The sequence below is a fragment of the Aotus nancymaae genome, unplaced genomic scaffold (assembly GCF_030222135.1).
Source record: "Aotus nancymaae isolate 86718 unplaced genomic scaffold, 86718_ANA_hifiasm-v0.15.2.pri h1tg000108l, whole genome shotgun sequence".
NCBI lineage: Eukaryota > Metazoa > Chordata > Mammalia > Primates > Aotidae > Aotus > Aotus nancymaae.
In genome coordinates, this window is record NW_026988523.1 from 42,808,329 (window position 1) to 42,825,356 (window position 17,028).

General features: G+C 40.9%; 1 pseudogene; it reads left to right on the top strand.

Annotated features, from left to right (window-relative positions):
• Positions 1-95: 95 nt before the first annotated feature.
• On the top strand, positions 96-16,442 carry LOC105728510 (nicotinamide/nicotinic acid mononucleotide adenylyltransferase 1-like; annotated as a pseudogene).
• The last annotated feature ends 586 nt before the right edge of the window (positions 16,443-17,028 follow it).

Genomic DNA, 17,028 nt, shown 5'->3' on the forward strand with positions numbered 1-17,028 from the left:
ATTAAAGACTTGAATGGAAAACTATAATAACCCTGGAAGATAACCTAGGAAACACCATTCTGGACGTAGGAACTAGCAATAACTTCATGACGAAAATGCCAAAAGCAATTGCAACAAAAACAAGAATTGACCAGTGGGACCTAACTAAACTGGAGAGCTTCTGCATGGCAAAAGATACTATCAACAGAGTAAAAGGACAATCTACGGAATGGGAGAAAATGTGGGGATCCCCCACCAGCGTAGAGGCCCCTCCGTGTCTCCGCCATGACGGGGTTTGAGCCCAGACACGTCTCTCTCCACTGGGTGCAGTCGAGTGAGGTGGCTACAGGAAGACGTGGGAAATGTTAAGCTTGCAGAGAGTTACTCTCAGTTCACTGCTTCTAAGGCATGACTGAAGTAATGCCAGATTATTGTGTTTCTCCTGAAGTCAATGTTCTGGGCTAGTTCTATGACTCTATTTACCCGTAGCTACAGAAACATTGAGATCATTCACTGAATCACTACAAAATTGTTCCCCTCCTGATTTATTGCTTGCCCACCTGTCTTAACGTTATTTTCTGTAACAATGGATAAAAGGATAAGAATCTTTTGTGACCTTTAGGTAAACTTGTATGTTGCCCCCTCCCTTGGTTACTTTGAACCTCCTTTGGTTACCTTGTAACTTTCTGTTTTTTCCCCTGATAATGATTCTGTAAGAAAACTGACGTCAGCCACTGTATGTAAAATCATATATAAGAACATGTGCACAAAGAATAAATCGCTGATCTGAGCATATCTCATTTCAGTCCTCCAGACCCATCTATCTCTCTCTCTCTCTTCTCTTCCGCGCACTCTCTCTTCCAGGTATTAGGACCCTCTTGCTGGTCAAGAGATCCTTGGCAGAAGTGCCGATCTCACGGCCAACAACAAGAAAATATTTGCAAACTATGCATTTGACAAAGGTCTAATATTCTGTAACAATAAAGAACTTCAACAAATTTACAAGAAAACAAACAAACCCATTAAAAAGTAGGCAAAGGACATGAACAGACACTTTTCAAAAAAAGACATATATGCAGCCAACAAGCATATGAAAAAATGCTCAACATCACTAATCATTAGAGAAATGCAAACCAAAACCACAATGAGATACCATCTCACACCAGTCAGAATGGCTATTACTAAAAAGGCAAAAAATAACAGATGCTGGTGAGGTTGAGGAGAAAAGAAAATGTTTATATACTCCTAATGGGAGGTAAATTACTTTAGCCATTGTGGAAAGCAATGTGGCAATTTTTCAAAGAACTTAAAACAGAAGCACCATTTGACCCAGCAATCTCATTAGTGGGCAAATACCCAAAGGCATATAAATCATTCTACCATAAGGACACTTGCATAAATGTATTTATCACAGCACTATTCACGATAGCAAATACTTGGAATCCACTCAAATGTCCATCAACAGTAGACTGGATAAAGAAAATTTGGAATATATACACCATGAAATACTACCCAGTCATAAAAAAAGAATGGTATCATGACTTTTGTAGCAACCTGGATGGAGCTGGAGGCCATTATCCTAAGCAAACTAACACAGGAACAGAAAACCAAATACCACGTTTTCACTCGTGAGTGGGAGCTAAACATTGAGTACACATGGACACATCAGGGAACAACAGACACTGGGGCCTACTTGATCGGGGAGGGTGGGAGGAGGGTGAGGATTGAAAAAGTGCCTGTCAAGTGCTAGGCTTATTACCTGGCTAATAAAATAATCAGTACATCAAAGCCCCCCATGACATTCAATTTACCTACATAACAGACTTGCACATGTGCCCCTGAAACTAAAAGTTAAAAATAAATAAAACAATTGAGAAGTCACACTCTGTGTTCAAATCCCAGGTTTGACTTTCCTAGCTGCATGACATTAGGTGATTAACATCTCTGTAACTTACTTTTGTCATCAGTAAAATGAGGATGATAATAATAAGATCTAATAGCATTGCTTTGTAGATTGTACCGTCCTTAGAACAACACTTGGCACATAGTAAGTACTCAATAAGAGTTAGCTGTTTTTCACTAGGCATGGTGGCTGATGCCTGTAATCCCAGAACTTTGAGAGGCTGAGGTGGGTGGATCACCTGAGGTCAGGAGTTCAAGACAAGCCTGGCCAACATGGTGAAACCCCGTTTCTACTAAAAATACAAAAGTTAACCAGGCGTGGTAGCCCATGCCTGTAGTCCCAGCTACTTGGGAGGCTGAGGCAGGAAAATAGCTTGAACCCAGGAGGAAGAGGTTGCAGTGAGCCATGATCACGCCATTGAACTCTAGCCTGGGAGACAAAGTGAGACTCTGTCTCAAAATAAAAAAGAACCTAAAAACCTGAAGCACATCCCACTCCTGTTATTCTATTCTGAATTTTTTTGCTTCCCCTCCAGCTTCTGCTACAGTGGAAATTAACTCTGCCACTAGTTCACACAATTTCTGTAAAGGATCAGATAGTAGATATTTTAGGCCTTGTGGGCCATACAGTCTTTGCTGAACTACTCTATTTGACCATTATAATATGAAAGCAGCTGTTAAAAATACAAAAATGAATGATCATTCTTATGGACACTGAAATTTGAATGTCATATAGTTTATGTGCATCAAAAAATAATTTTCCAGTTTTTTTAAACAACTATGAAAATGTAAAAATCATAGCTAGTTCACTGGCCATATAAAACGAGGTGAATTTGGCCCTACACCAGAAAGCAAGCTTCATGAGGGAAGAGATACATTTGTCATGGTCATTGTTATCTCCAGCATTCAATCCAGGGCTGGGTATATAATGGTACTTATTAATTACCTTTTTAGTGAACGAATGGCTCTCATTTCAAGTTGTCACAATCATAGTTAGATCTACAAGCCCAAAGCATAATGAGAATTTGAACAGAAATTAGTAAAACTTAATTTTTATCCTAGGTTTTATAATTTACAAAGTATTATCATATATATTAACTCAGCTGATCTACCAAAGTCTTTGAGATAAGAAAGATAATTATTATAATTGTGAGTTTAAGAAACTAAATGACTTGCTAAGGTAATACAGCTAATAAATGTTGGTTTGGCTGCATCCCCACCCACATCTCAACTTGAATTATAGTTCCTAAAATTCCCATGTGTTGTGGGAGGGACCAGGTGGGAGATAATTGAATCATGGGGGCAGTTTCCCCCATACTGTTCTCCTGGTAGTGAATAAGCCTCAGGAGATCTGATGGTTTTGTAAGGCAGTTTCACTTGGCTATCATCTCTCCCTTGCCTGCCGCCATGTAAGACATGCCTTTTGCTTTCCACTGTGACTGTGAGGCTTCCCCAGCCACATGCAACTGTGAGTCCATTAAACCTCTTTTTCTTTATAAATTACCCAATCTTGGGTATGTCTTTATCTGCATTGTGAGAACAGACTAATACAGGGTCAGAAAAAGAACCTGGTGCCATTTCCTCTAGTCAGTGGCTCTCAAAGCATAATCCCCTGATCATCAATGCAAGCATCCCCTGGAGTTTTTTAGAAATAAAAGTTCTTGAGCCCAAACCAGAGCTACTGAATCAAAAACCACAGACATGGGGCCTAGCAATCTCAGTTTAACAAGCCCTCCAGATGATTCTGATGAATGCTAATGTTTGTGAACCACTGCTATAGGCCAGGAACGCTCAGCACTGACTTCCTCTTAGAATTCACCTGGAGGGTTTATAAAAATCATCAATGCCTGGGCCCTGATTCAATTCACTGGGGTCAAGTCGGGGGTATCAGTATTTTTAAAAGCTCTCCAAGTGACACTAAAGCATTTCTAGAGTCAAAAACTATGGCAGTAATGGCCGTGCTTCCTCTTATAACAAGAAAGAAATGCTGCCCAAATAACTGAGGATCACTTGCCATAGATCCAAGCCAGTGTTAGGTCCTGAACTTATTCTCTTCACGGGACACCTAAAGATGGATTTCCCACAGCCTCAGACAACTTAATAGAGTTTCGCATACACCACAGGTCCACAGACTAAGACCTGCCCCAATAATTGCTCGTGTTTCCATTTCTCTTCAGGCCTTTATTTCCATTGCCACAACTCCCTCCTTCCTTGCTTTCATCAGCTGATTGCACAGATTCTATTAGAACTAAGGGCAGGTGCAGCCTGGAATGAAGCAAGAACTCATCTGTTCCTTCACGTTCTCACTCCTGATGTTTGCTAGTTTGTATGATTAATTTTATCAATTTTCCTGACCTGCTTTGCCACTGAAATAAATATGACAGCTGCTGTGCTGCCTCAATTCTTCCTCTTGCCAAGTGAGATGCTGAGATGTGTTTTCTTGTTGATCGCAGACATGGGTAAATATCAAGTAAGCAGACAAAACAGGATTCATCCTGGTCATATTGACAAGGCAGGTGTGGAAACTAACATGAATGCTTCAATTGGATATAAAAAGCAGAAAGCTAATATCCCACCTCCTACTTTTCCCAGGTACTCAGTCAAGAAAACGACATCACGTCCCCCCATTTCCAAGTCTGCCTTATCCACTAGTTCTATTTTTTATTCTTTCAGAATAAACTACTTGATAGGTGACAATATAAAAATACTTAGTCTGTGACTACCCCTGATACTTACTTTTCCAGAGGGGTGAGGTGACAGAGTAAAGAATATCTGGGCCGGGCACAGTGGCTCATGCCTATAATCCCAGCACTTTGGAAGGCTGAGGCAGGCAGATCACCTGAGGTCAGGAGTTTGAGACCAACCTGGCTAATATGGTGAAACCCCATCTCTACTAAAAATACAAAAAAATTAGCTGGGCATGGGGGTGCATGCCTGTAGTCCCAGCTACTCCGGAGGCTGAGGCAGAAGAATCTCTTGAACCCAGGAGGCAGAGGTTGCAGTGAGCCGAGATCGCACCACTGCACTCCAGCCTGGACAACAGAGCAAGACTCCATCTCAAAAAAAAAAAGAATATCTGAAATTGCGTTGCAAGATATGACTGACGTGTCTCAGAAATACTAGCTGTTATTATCAGAAGTGCAATCTTATCCTTGTCCCAAAGAAGGGAAATCATTTGGATTGAGTACCTACTATTTGTCAGGTACTCTACTTCATTACCAACTACCATCAGTTTTAAGGAAGGTATATTAATCCCTATTTTACAGAGAATATTGAGGCTCAAGTGGTTGGGTGCCTGTTCCTAGTTACACCACCTGTGAGTTCAAGACTAGGCTGCATCCCTATCTTACAACACCACACCTGCTGTGAGTAGCACCTGGTCACTTTGAATCTTGATAACGAGCTTAGGGCTGCACAGGTGTATTCAGAAGAGGAAGTAGACACCAGCCTGAAGCTTTATTCTGCAAATGAGGGTAATGATGTCAAATTTGTTTTAAAAAGAATGAAAAGATGGGCTGGGCACGCTGGCTCACGCCTGTAATCCCAGCACTCTGGGAGGCCAAGGCAGGTGGATCAACAGAGGTAAGGAGTTTGAGACCAGCCTGGCCAACATGGTGAGACCCTGTCTCTACTAAAAATACAAAAATTAGCTGGGTATGGTGGTGCATGCCTGTAATTCCAGCTACTTGGGAGGCTGAGGCAGGAGAATCACTCGGGAGGCAGAGGTTGCAGTGAGCAGAGATCACACCACTGCACCTCAGCCTGGGTGACAGATTGAGACTTTGTCTCAAAAAAAAAAAAAAGAAAGGAAGAAAAGATGATGCAAAAGCTTATTTTCCTAAATCCTTAAATGGAAGGAGCTTTCAGAGGCCAATGCCTCCATTCTTCAGGAAGTAAATATTGCTGTTTTCTTCATATGAAACCAAAATTAGGACCAGAACACTTTGCCAGTGAGCAGATTAGCAAAGACCAGAAAGCAAGTCTCCTACGTCTATCCCTGGCAATATTAGGAAGGTTACAATGGGCTTTTCCAGCCTCTCTTCTATTCACAAAACTTTGCCCTGGATCTGGTTCTGGAGAAAGCCATCCACCATGGCTGCAAGAACTGGAAAGGGGATGGTGATGGAACTAAGAATGAAGGGCAGCAGCGCCCTTTCAATGGTAGTCTAGGCCAGCCTCACTGTCCCTCATTCCCTTTTTTACTATTTCCTACATTTGACTTGCCCTTCAAAATAAAGTCATCTAAGAATGACTCTCTAAAAATTGTTTGGGGATGTGATATGACATCAGCTGATTAAAAAGGCTAATGCACTTAGAGGAAGGAGTCATAGATATCCACTGCAGCTGGGTGTCCTAATGCTCTCTCTCATTGCTCCGCAGCAATAATAATGGCAATAAATTGTTATCAGCATTAGCTTAAACTTGACCTGGTGGTGGTTTCTGGAAAATAAACTGCCAGCCCCTTCTCGAGTACGCTATGGTACCCTTGGCCAATGGATCATTTCCCTCCCCATATAAAACCTCCTCGGTATAGCTCTTGTGGCCTCTCCCTGCTGGAGGAAGAATAGAAGTGAGTAGAATGGAAGCATCTTTTGTGGTGGTGCCCTGGGCCTGTTGAATACTGAGGTATGAGACTGCTTAGCTCTTTCTCCACCATCTCATTTGTAAAAGGAAAATGAGAGGATGGAACAGAGGGAAAGATTCTCCTGTGGCTTTCTTTTGCATTGATCAGTGTACACATCATCATCCCAATCACTGCAGTGGAGAGTTGGTGGAGACCCAAATCGGGGACCTGCCTTTGTGAGCAAAAGAATCAGGTATGAGACACGATGTCTAATTTCCGGCCTCCCAATTGCCTAGGTAGACCTCATCCTCTGAATTTAGCTCTTCCTAAATGAGAGGGGCAGGGAGGGGGTTCTCCTGCTGGCAGAGTGTTGAAAGCATGATCCATGACATAGGCCTGGGAGGAAGATTTTGCTGGGGAAATATAAGTGCTTCAGTATTTTGCACACCAAACTTGTCTTCTAATGACAGCCGTGGGAGCCAGACATTTCTAAGTACTAATTAGAGGTGTTGATTATCATGGTAGCCCTGTAGGGGCTAAACCCAAGCCCAAGAGCAAAGGCCACAGATAAAATAAAGATTGTTACAGTAGCTCCCAGTGTCACACGAACATCAATACTGGATTGTCAATGCTCAGGCGCAATCCAATCTGGGACTCCAGCTACTGCAATGTCGGAGTCCCAGGGTGATACACGGGGCTGTCACACTATTCACAATATGCAGTTCTGATCAAGGCACAGATACTCCATCCTAATCAATCAGGAAAAACTCACCAGGACTTGGATATAGAGATTGACTCATGACAGGATTTCACTAAAACGTGAGCAAAAGCCATGAAGATGGGACATACAAAGAATCTCAACCTCACAGTTCTAAAACAAATGAACTGTTTAAGACACAGTGTGCTGTGTTTTCATTTCTGACCTTACACATGCACACATTTTGATATGCACACATGTGATTTCTCTCATAGAGAAGGTACTTGGGTTATTGATTTACTCTCACTTTACATCCATATCTTTTGACAGTTTATGTCTATATTGGAAAGAGTATGAAACAGAAGTCGTAAGGATGAGTCTTAATTTGGAGGCAGGCAGGCAGTGGGTGATAACCGAGGCTCTAGAATCTGAAGAAGCCTGAAGTTTTTGAAACATCACTTTCCTCTTCTGTAAAATAGGGTTAATGACAGCTCATGAGATCATTGAGGATTAAATGAAATAGTAACTGCCAAATTGTTAGCACTGTATCTAGCACTGATGATGATCACATCTCTTAGTGTTTTTTTGTCCCTATATTCCTTCTTCAAGATAAAACAGAAAATAATAAAATTCTACTTTTAGAAAGTTTAAGGATTAAATGGGAGGATTTTATTTATGAGTTATTATGAATTTACAAATGATAGTCATGATTATTATAAACACAACCTAAGTCATCCTCTGTTTGGAGATTGGATGTCTAGCCCAAGCTTAGATAGGCATCTTTTTCATTGAGCCTTTGACTTGCTTTGTGACCATGGATAAGTGGGAATCTCTTCTATTTTTATTTTAATCTTCAAGCTGATTTAATAAAACTGATCAGAATTCAAATGAAATAACCCATGTGGAACTTTTTGCCTCCTGTAAAGCACCATACCTGCATCTATCTTACAGTGCAGTGTGGTTTGGAATTGGGCAGAACCAGATTCAAGTCCATTTTTACCATTCACTAGTTTCATAACCTAGAGTAAATTACTTAACTCTGGTTCTAAAACGACAAAAATAATACCTGTCCCAAAAGTCACTGTATAAAACGCCTAGCACCCTACGTGGCCCATGGAATACAATCAATGTCCATTCTCTCTCACACCTGCTCACTAGGTAATACTGATTAGGATAATGGGGACAGCTCTTTCCTCTGCAAAATGGGAGACAAAGCCAGTTTAAACAAGTATTAATATGACTTCTTCTCTTGGGCCTGAGGGTGGGCAGTGAGAGGCATATGAAAGGGCAAAAAGAGAAGAAATCACTCTTAACCCTGCAAACAGGCAGCCCAGCTCCGGACATAGTGCTTTATCCCTGATCTAAATAGACCCAAGGGGGACATGGCAGGGATGGAGAAGGGCAGAGCCAGGTAGTCATTTTTTCTGCTGAGATATTCCCTGGCTGCTTAAACCCTCCCTTATCCCCAGAGCTTACATTTCTCAACACCAGCAATCTGTACATTGAAGTCACTTTACTCGGTTGGGAGGCATAAATCTGGCCTCCTCAGAGTCCACTGAAGCAAATTGCTAGCAACTTCTCAGACACAAAGGAGAAAATCAAGGTTGACTGCAAAATTCTTCTAGTTGCTTTGAGAAAGTCATCCTACTTGAATTCAATGGAAAGCATTCTTCAAGGTATGCTCTACAGAATGCTAGTTCTAAGAAATCCTTTTTCTGGAAAAAGGACTACTTTATGGTCAAAAATTGGCTAAACATTACATGTTGTATCCCCCTTCTTGAGATTGACAATTAAGATAAGCTTATTATTGGAGAGGGATTCTGGTAAAAACCACTTCTATACTTTGATGAGTGTGTCCCAAACTGATTTGACAACAGAAACCATTTTTCACAAAATACCTACAAAATTCTCTAAGACTGGCTTCAAGGAAAGCACTTCTGGCAACTCTGCAAATAATCTTGGTTCTCCCAAGTATCCAAAACTCTACCTTAAGTTTTAATGGATCCTTGACAGTTAGAAGATACTCAATAAGAACTTGCTAAATGAATGGATTGCATAGCGATGAGCAATTTGGCAAACAATAGACAATCAGTCTATGTTGGTTAATGTGGTAACACATACCGCAAACCAGCTCATCTATCAATCCACAAATATTTATTCAACACATACACACTCTGCTGTGAACTGAATAATTTCATGCCAGAGAATGTGTTATTGTAATGCAAAGAATCCAAAGCACTGAGCCTCAGCCTTGACTTGGTCCAACTCTGGAGAACTTTGTCGGTGTGTTTATTTCTAGGTCACTGTTCCCTGTGGCCTCATAGCAGGACAGTTAGCCTCCATTAAACATTTTTTGGAATTGTCCTGATTTTTATATATTTTCTCCCATTTGTCTCATAAACCACTGAAATGTGCACAAAAATCTAATACTTCAGCACCCAAACCACATTTCTTAGATTTCTCCATTTACCTGTTATTATCACAACTATTCTTTATCACACATCATTTTCACATTTTTATGAGGAATTTATAAAGCATAGCCACAATATTCACAAGCAACATGATAGAGATTTTCCATGCCAAATGAGGTGAGAGACATCTGATCTCTATCTTCAAGTGTGGTAACAAGGAAAGATGTAACATCTTTTGTCATTATTTTTGTTTTTTAAAATACTATTTTGTAGGTTATATGTAGATCTCTGTGTATGAGTTTATGCATTCTGTAAAAGATGGCCTTAGTCTAAAGGGAAATGCACACCACAGGGTTCTCATATCAATTCAAGCATCTTCTTTCCAAGGTCTTAGGAGAGCCAGCAATGGCAGTGGCTGTGACGATTTACATTCCACAGAAAGGGTTAACCTCATCTCATGGCCACTGTTGTCTCAGGACAACTTGTCAGCCCACAAGAACATCCCATAATGGATTTGAAGTGGATTGTGCAGTCCCTTGCAAGGTGGATGCTGTATTTATTGAATAGACATTAAAAAGAACATTTCTCAATTTCTCAGCACTGAACTCAGGGTCAATGGATCTTCTTGGCACTGACATGCTGAGTCAACTCCTAACTCAAAGCTTTTAAAGGGACTGGGGTTAGATTAAAGGATTAGACTCCGTCTTGAATGTTTCCCTGGCAAAATCGTTGGGTCTTAAATCATTTATGCTGCCTTGCAGTGCTTTACTGGGCTTTTCACTGCTGGCTTTGAAAGACACACACACACACACACACACACACACACACACAGACAACACACAAAGAGCATAACAACTCTTTGGCAGATTTGACTAGGGATTTTTTGCCTCTGAGAGAAAACTATCCCAGGCTTATCATATGGATTAATTGTTGTGCCTTTAGCAATAATTTTAAGATAGTAGGCCATACCCATACACTCTGATTGAATCCCCTACCCTCCAAATGGAAACCAAGCCTCCAATTGCTGTGCCCTCATATCCAGGCTGTTATCCTTAATGTAGACCCAATTGACTAACTGACTTTGGTCGAAGACAACCACATGCCCTCTCACACACCTTGTGCATGCATCATTCATTGGAATACTCACCCACACAGTCAATCACTGTCATCTGTCACCCTGCTGAAAGTTTGTGTATACACAATGCCATTCACTCATTAATGACTTCTTATAAAAGAAAACAAGCCTTTATGCTCTTGTTCAATTAAATGCAGGTCAAATAAACACACATTCCTCATGTACTTTTGTATATTCTAATGTAGAAAATACCTGGCATGGTGCTTGCGCACCCAAGAGCTCAGTACATGGCATTTATGTGTGTGTATATATATTTACACACATACACACACACACACACACATATATATTTATTTATATATATATAACCAAGACAGGTTCAAGGAATGGATATTTAGAGGATCAGCATATATGGGAGAGAATACAGGATTTAGAAAAGGCCACCTAGGTTCAAATTCCAACTTGACCTCTTATTAACTTATTAGTTGTACTACAAACCAAACAAACACTTTTGTGTAGCACTAAAATTAAGAAATTTAAAAAATACCTTCAAGAATCAATACACCAAAATATTAGCTATTTATTGCCTAAAACCTCCTTATCCCATATAATTTCTAGTTGAAGTCAAAATGAATAGAACAATAACAGAAAAGTAGCTGTGATGGGATAAACATCAAACTGTAATAAGAGTCAAAAATAATGGTTTAAATTCAGAATATGAACTCCATGTCTTCCTTTTGGCTTAAGCTACACTACTCCCCTACAAAAACCTTCCACGCCAGTCACAGTGGCGTCTTCGCTGGATGTCAACACACCTCCACCTCCACATTCTTTTCTAATGCCTTTCCTCCCACTACTCATGTCCTCTCTCCTCTTCTTTACCTATCCAAATCCTACATTTCCAACTGAGTTCGGTTTCAAATATATCTCTCTGGTTAGTGCTTCTCTGAACACCATAGTCCCAGTGACCTTGACCTTCTTTTCACTTATTCAATCACAATGTTTATTTTTTTATATGAATGTTTATTATGACTTATTTTCTCAACTAGATTTAGAGCTAAACAAAAGCTGTACCAAGTTTTATATGTATTATTTTTGCATCTTATCCCTCACCTCCCAGGTAAATTTGTGTGTGTGCACACATGCACATATACACACAAATGTACATGCATATACACACATACATGCACACAAACACACACATTTACATACCTGATTTTTTTTAGTAATTTTTTCTTTGTGTATAGTTGTGCCCAACGATTATTTGTTTCCCATTTGATTATGACTCTTGTACAAACTGTTCTGAACCATCTGGCATGTTCCACTATACATTGCTGGGAATGCCTCTGTTCAATTATACCCCGGGTCTTGGAATCTATTCCATTCCACATGAAGACTTAATGAACTTTAGTAAGTAATGAATTTGTACTTGAAATTATTACTTTGGTTTTGGTATCTAGAATACTGTGATTTTTGTGAAAACGTTTCTGCTTTTCAAGAACACAAGTTTGAAAAGAAAAAGAAAGTTTCAGCCTGTATCCAAGATTTGAACTTCCATAATTTCACTGCGATTGAAACCCTACTCCAGCATCCTATTTCCCTCATTTACTCCAAAGAAAAATCTATACCTAGCTCCCAGAAATTCTCTTCAAAAACTGACAGCCTGCTTCTGAAGACAGAATCCAAGGTTGAGGCAATAATATCTGCTCACAAAGTATTCTTCATCCACTGCCCTCAAATTCCTTAATCTTTAATCCAGCTTCCACCAGAGCAATGGTGGAGTGACTCCTACTCTTCCTGGACGTTAAATGTAAGTTTTGCATGCTCCACTCCATTTTTCTTATTTTGCTGTTGCTGAAACTTCTCCCTCAAACTCTGAACTCCTACTTCCATATCCCAAACAATATTGTTACCCTTGCTTTTAAGACCTGGTAATCTTTCTGACTTCCTCAGCACTCATACACCCATTGTTCTGCATTCTCAGTCTCAGACAATGACACTCAACATCCCGTAAAGTAGCACCAGGTGCCCCTGTACTTCCAATAGGAGGGGCAAGATTCAGAAATCATCTATCACTGTGCTTTTTGGACACCATAATTTACTTGTCTGCCTGTTTTTTCTGCCATTAGTAGCTGAATTCGGCTTCAAGTACTTGCCCCAAATTTTTATATCCAGGTTCTGCCCATTGAACTCCGATAATTTCAGCCTTGGGGTATATCATGGACTAGATCTGTGGCAGCCATATTGACTTGAGCTCAATGTTATTTACTGAGCAAGAGAATAGTCTGTAGGCATCAGTTAATAATATCATTTTGTTATGGTTGTTGTTTTTGCTTTGCTAAATTTTCTGGTGGTCACATAGACAAAAAAGGCCAATGAATTGCTCAGATTAAGCTTAATGCTTGGTGCCACTCAGACAGTGCCTGTGAACTCAGTGAACCAGAAAAAAAACTGCTTAGAGTTTTTAATGCAAAGCAACAGGGTCATGAGTTTGTCACAGGGGCTATGAAAAGGAAAACAGAACATAATTAGCAAACAGGAAGAATAAATACAAGATGGCTCCATAGTGACAACAGATTTCCTTCTTCCATTGAGCCTTGTCTAATTCTCATTTCTCAGGGTTCTCATGAGCTAGCCAAAGGGTCTTCTTGCTCATAAACCTAGACACAGAGATGACAATAATCCTAACTCTGTGTGTGCCAAACCACTGTCATATCTCACAACACAGGGAAATTACAAGTCATTATTAAAACCAAAGCACAAGTGACTCAGTAAAGGAAATTCATTGCTAGGCTGGATGCAGTGGCTCACACCTGTAATCCTAGCACTTTGGGAGGCTGATGCAGGTGGATCACCTGAGGTCAAGAGTTTGACACCAGCCTGGCTAACATAGTGAAACCTCATCTGTACTAAAAATACAAAAATTAGCCAGGTATGGTGACATCTCATCTCTATTAAAAATACAAAAATTAGCCAGTTGTGGTGGCAGGTGCCTGTAAACCCAGCTACTCCGGAGGCTGAGGCAAGACAATTGCTTGAACCCAGGAGACAGAGGTTGCACTGAGCCGAGATTGCACCACTGCACTCCAGCCTGAAAAACAGAGAAAAACTGCATCTCTAAATGAATGAATGAATTAATGAATGAATAAATAAATCCATTGCTGCAGGCCTAGAAAGTTTCATGCTTAATATTTTATTACACAGCTCAAGTAATAGTAGGCCTTGATGACCATTAAACTGAATTTCCCCACCTCATTCTTGATGTTTAAGTATGCACCTCCCCTTCCATTCTGGAACATCAGACCATTTTGAAAGTAGCAAGAAGAAAATGACGCATTTACATACAAGAAAACCTCCAAAGGCTATCAGCAAATTTCACAATAGAAACCTGGTAGGCCAGGAGAGCGTGGGATGATATATTTAAAGTATTGGCTGGAAAGTAGGGGACAGACTTTGTCAATCAAGAATACTATACTCAGTCAAATTGTCCTTTAGCAATAAAAGAGAAAGGCTTTTCCAGACCAACAAAAGCTGTGTGAGTTCATTACCACTAGACCTCCCTTAAAAGAAATGTTAAAGTTTTTCAACTTGAAACAAAAGAACACTAACAACATAAAAACATATAAAAGTATGAAACTCATTGTAGGCAAAGAAGAAGAGCCAAGATGACTGATTAGATACAACCAAGAAGAGCATCTCCCACTGAAAAACCAGGCCATCAAGAAGACCAGCACAGCCCAAGCAGATCTTTAGATCTTTGGGCATTGAGAGTGGATGAAGGGAGGATGCAGAAATTAGGCTGAAGGGGGAGGAAGTTGAGAACTCTGAATGAAGTTATCAAGCACCAAAACTCATTCCTGGCCCCCAAAGCCTCCTGGGGAAGGGATTAGTTAAATAGGCATGTAGTGGCCTACTCTCAGCATGGACCTCCAGAATGCTACATGCAGGAGATCACATGACCCCACACTTGAGCTGGCAGAGAGAGCTGCTAGTAGAGCTGGCAGGGGCAGGACTCCAACCTATGTGGAGCCCAGAAATGTTGACATGGGAACGACTGCAGTGGATCATGATCAGGAATGCCAACCCCCCAAGGCTTGCCACATTCCTAATGTTTGGCCTTTGTTGATTGTTGGAGCTGACAGAGCTGGGCTGTTTTGCCCATAAGATAAGGCCACTCTAATCTGAGTGCCACCCTAGCTGCCAGTCTCTCTTGAGGTCCCTGCCTGGCTATGCCTACTTGCCTGCACTGTGCCACTGGCAGTGCAGCCTCAGATACCCAACTAGGGTGCATCACAGTTACCACTGCCAAAGCCCCTTTGCTGGCAGACTCCGCCTATCTGTTGAGGAGCTTCTGCAGACTGGCCCCTGTCAGTATGCACCCAAGTGAAGCCTCCTCCCGTTGTTTTGCCAGCATGCATGGGTGGACTTCACCATCCCACTGCCACCGGTGCACATCACAAACCACTGCTGCTACTCCGGTGAAGTGCTTCTGCCAGCACCTCCCATTGGAGTGTTGTTGCCAGCCAACCAGGAACACCTCAGCCCCTCTAGCACAGCAGGTATTTAACCTTGACAGGCCACAGAACAAAGCTGTGGGCCATATTCCGGCCCTTCAGGGTTACAGCACATGGCCCAGGAATGCTGAGCCTTGGCCCCCTGAAATCTTCCCAAAATGAAGCCAGTCTGCTGAACCCAACTTATACCACAAGCAAATTCTCAAGGGCATCAAAGAAAATAAAAGCAAAAGGTCCCATCCAAAGAACAGCAGCTGTAAAGACTGAGGAAACATTTTCTCCTTTGAGAAACAATTTCTCCCTTGAGCCTACCACAGCCTTTCTGAGGTTTTTCCTAGAGAGGCTGAGAGGACCTTTAAGAAAAACCCTGCATCTGGACATGCCTTGAGGGAAGGCGTCAAATCCAGAAGTGTGGAAAAGACAAGGGAGGCATTACAGTTTTCCATTGAAATCAACAACTTCAAGTTCTTACCATAGAAAATTCAAAGAAGACTGAAGTGGTTCTCTTTGCTTGTGGTTCTTTTAATCCTATCACCAACATACACTTCAGGTTGTTTGAGCTGGCCAAGGACGACATGAGTGGAACAGGATGATATAGAGTTGTCAAAGACGTAATCTATCCTGTTGGCAATGCATACCAGAAGAAAGGATTCATTCCTGCCCATGTCAGAACTTGCCACCAAGAATTCCAAATGGTTGGAAGTTGGAAACAGAAAGGGAAAGTCTTCAGAAGGAGTGGATAGAGACGTTAAGGTGCTAATACACCATCCAGAGAAACTAGAGGCTAATAACTGTGATAATCGGAAGAACTTGCCTATGCTAGAAAGGCCTGGACAAAGGAGGAAGTGGACTGAACAAAGACAAGATTCTACTTAAAAGAAATCCCTAGAGCCCAAAAGAAAAGGTGCAACAAAGGTCAAGCTATTGTGCGGGACAGATTTACTAGAGTCCTTTGGTGTTCCCAGGGTGTGGAAGAGTGAAGACATCACCCAAATCATGGCAGACTATGAGCTCAGATGTATTACTCGGGATGGAAATGACGCTCAGAAATTCATCCGTGAATCTGATGTGTTGTGAAAATACCAACATTCATGTAGTGAGTGAATGGATTACTAATGATATTTCATCTACCAAAATCCGGAGAGCCCTCAGAAGGGGCCAGAACATTTGCTACTTGACATGAGAACTTGTCCAAGAATACATCAAAAAGCATAATTTGTACAGCTCCGAAAGTGAAGACAGGAAGATTGGGATCACTCTGGCCCCTCTGCAGAGAAACACTGAAGAAGTTAAGCCATAGGAATCTACAGCATGGTGATTTGGACTTCCCTTTTGGGGATTTGAGAGAATCTGGCTCTTAGTAACTGGGGAAAGAAATTGTGATCCTGTTGCATAAATTAAAGCTTAAAAGTTTAGTAAACACCAGTGTTAAGTTAGAATCAGGGTGGTTTTTTTTATCAGAAATTGCTAAGATTGATATTTTCCAATCTTAAGTTAGAAGTTAGAATCAGGGTGTTAAGTTAGAATCAGGGTGGTTTTTATCAGAAATTGCTAAGACTGATATTTTCCGTATGTTCATTTTTTTTTTTTTAGGAATGTACAAATCTCTTTATCTTTAAAACAAAAGATTTAGCAGGACACTAAAACCAGAAGAATTTTTAGTGAAACTAGCTACAAATAAGAAGTCAAAAATTACATCCTAGCTCTACCACATAAATGAAGCAAAGTATGAAAAGCAAATATTCACTTAAAATTCTAACTTTGATTATGAAGGGAATTGACATTTTACGCATGCCTGTTGCTGGGTAATCTGCAGCCAGGGTAGACAAAGGAAGGAATTCTTACAGTGGTGATCTTATAGAATGAACCATTGATAAATCATCTCC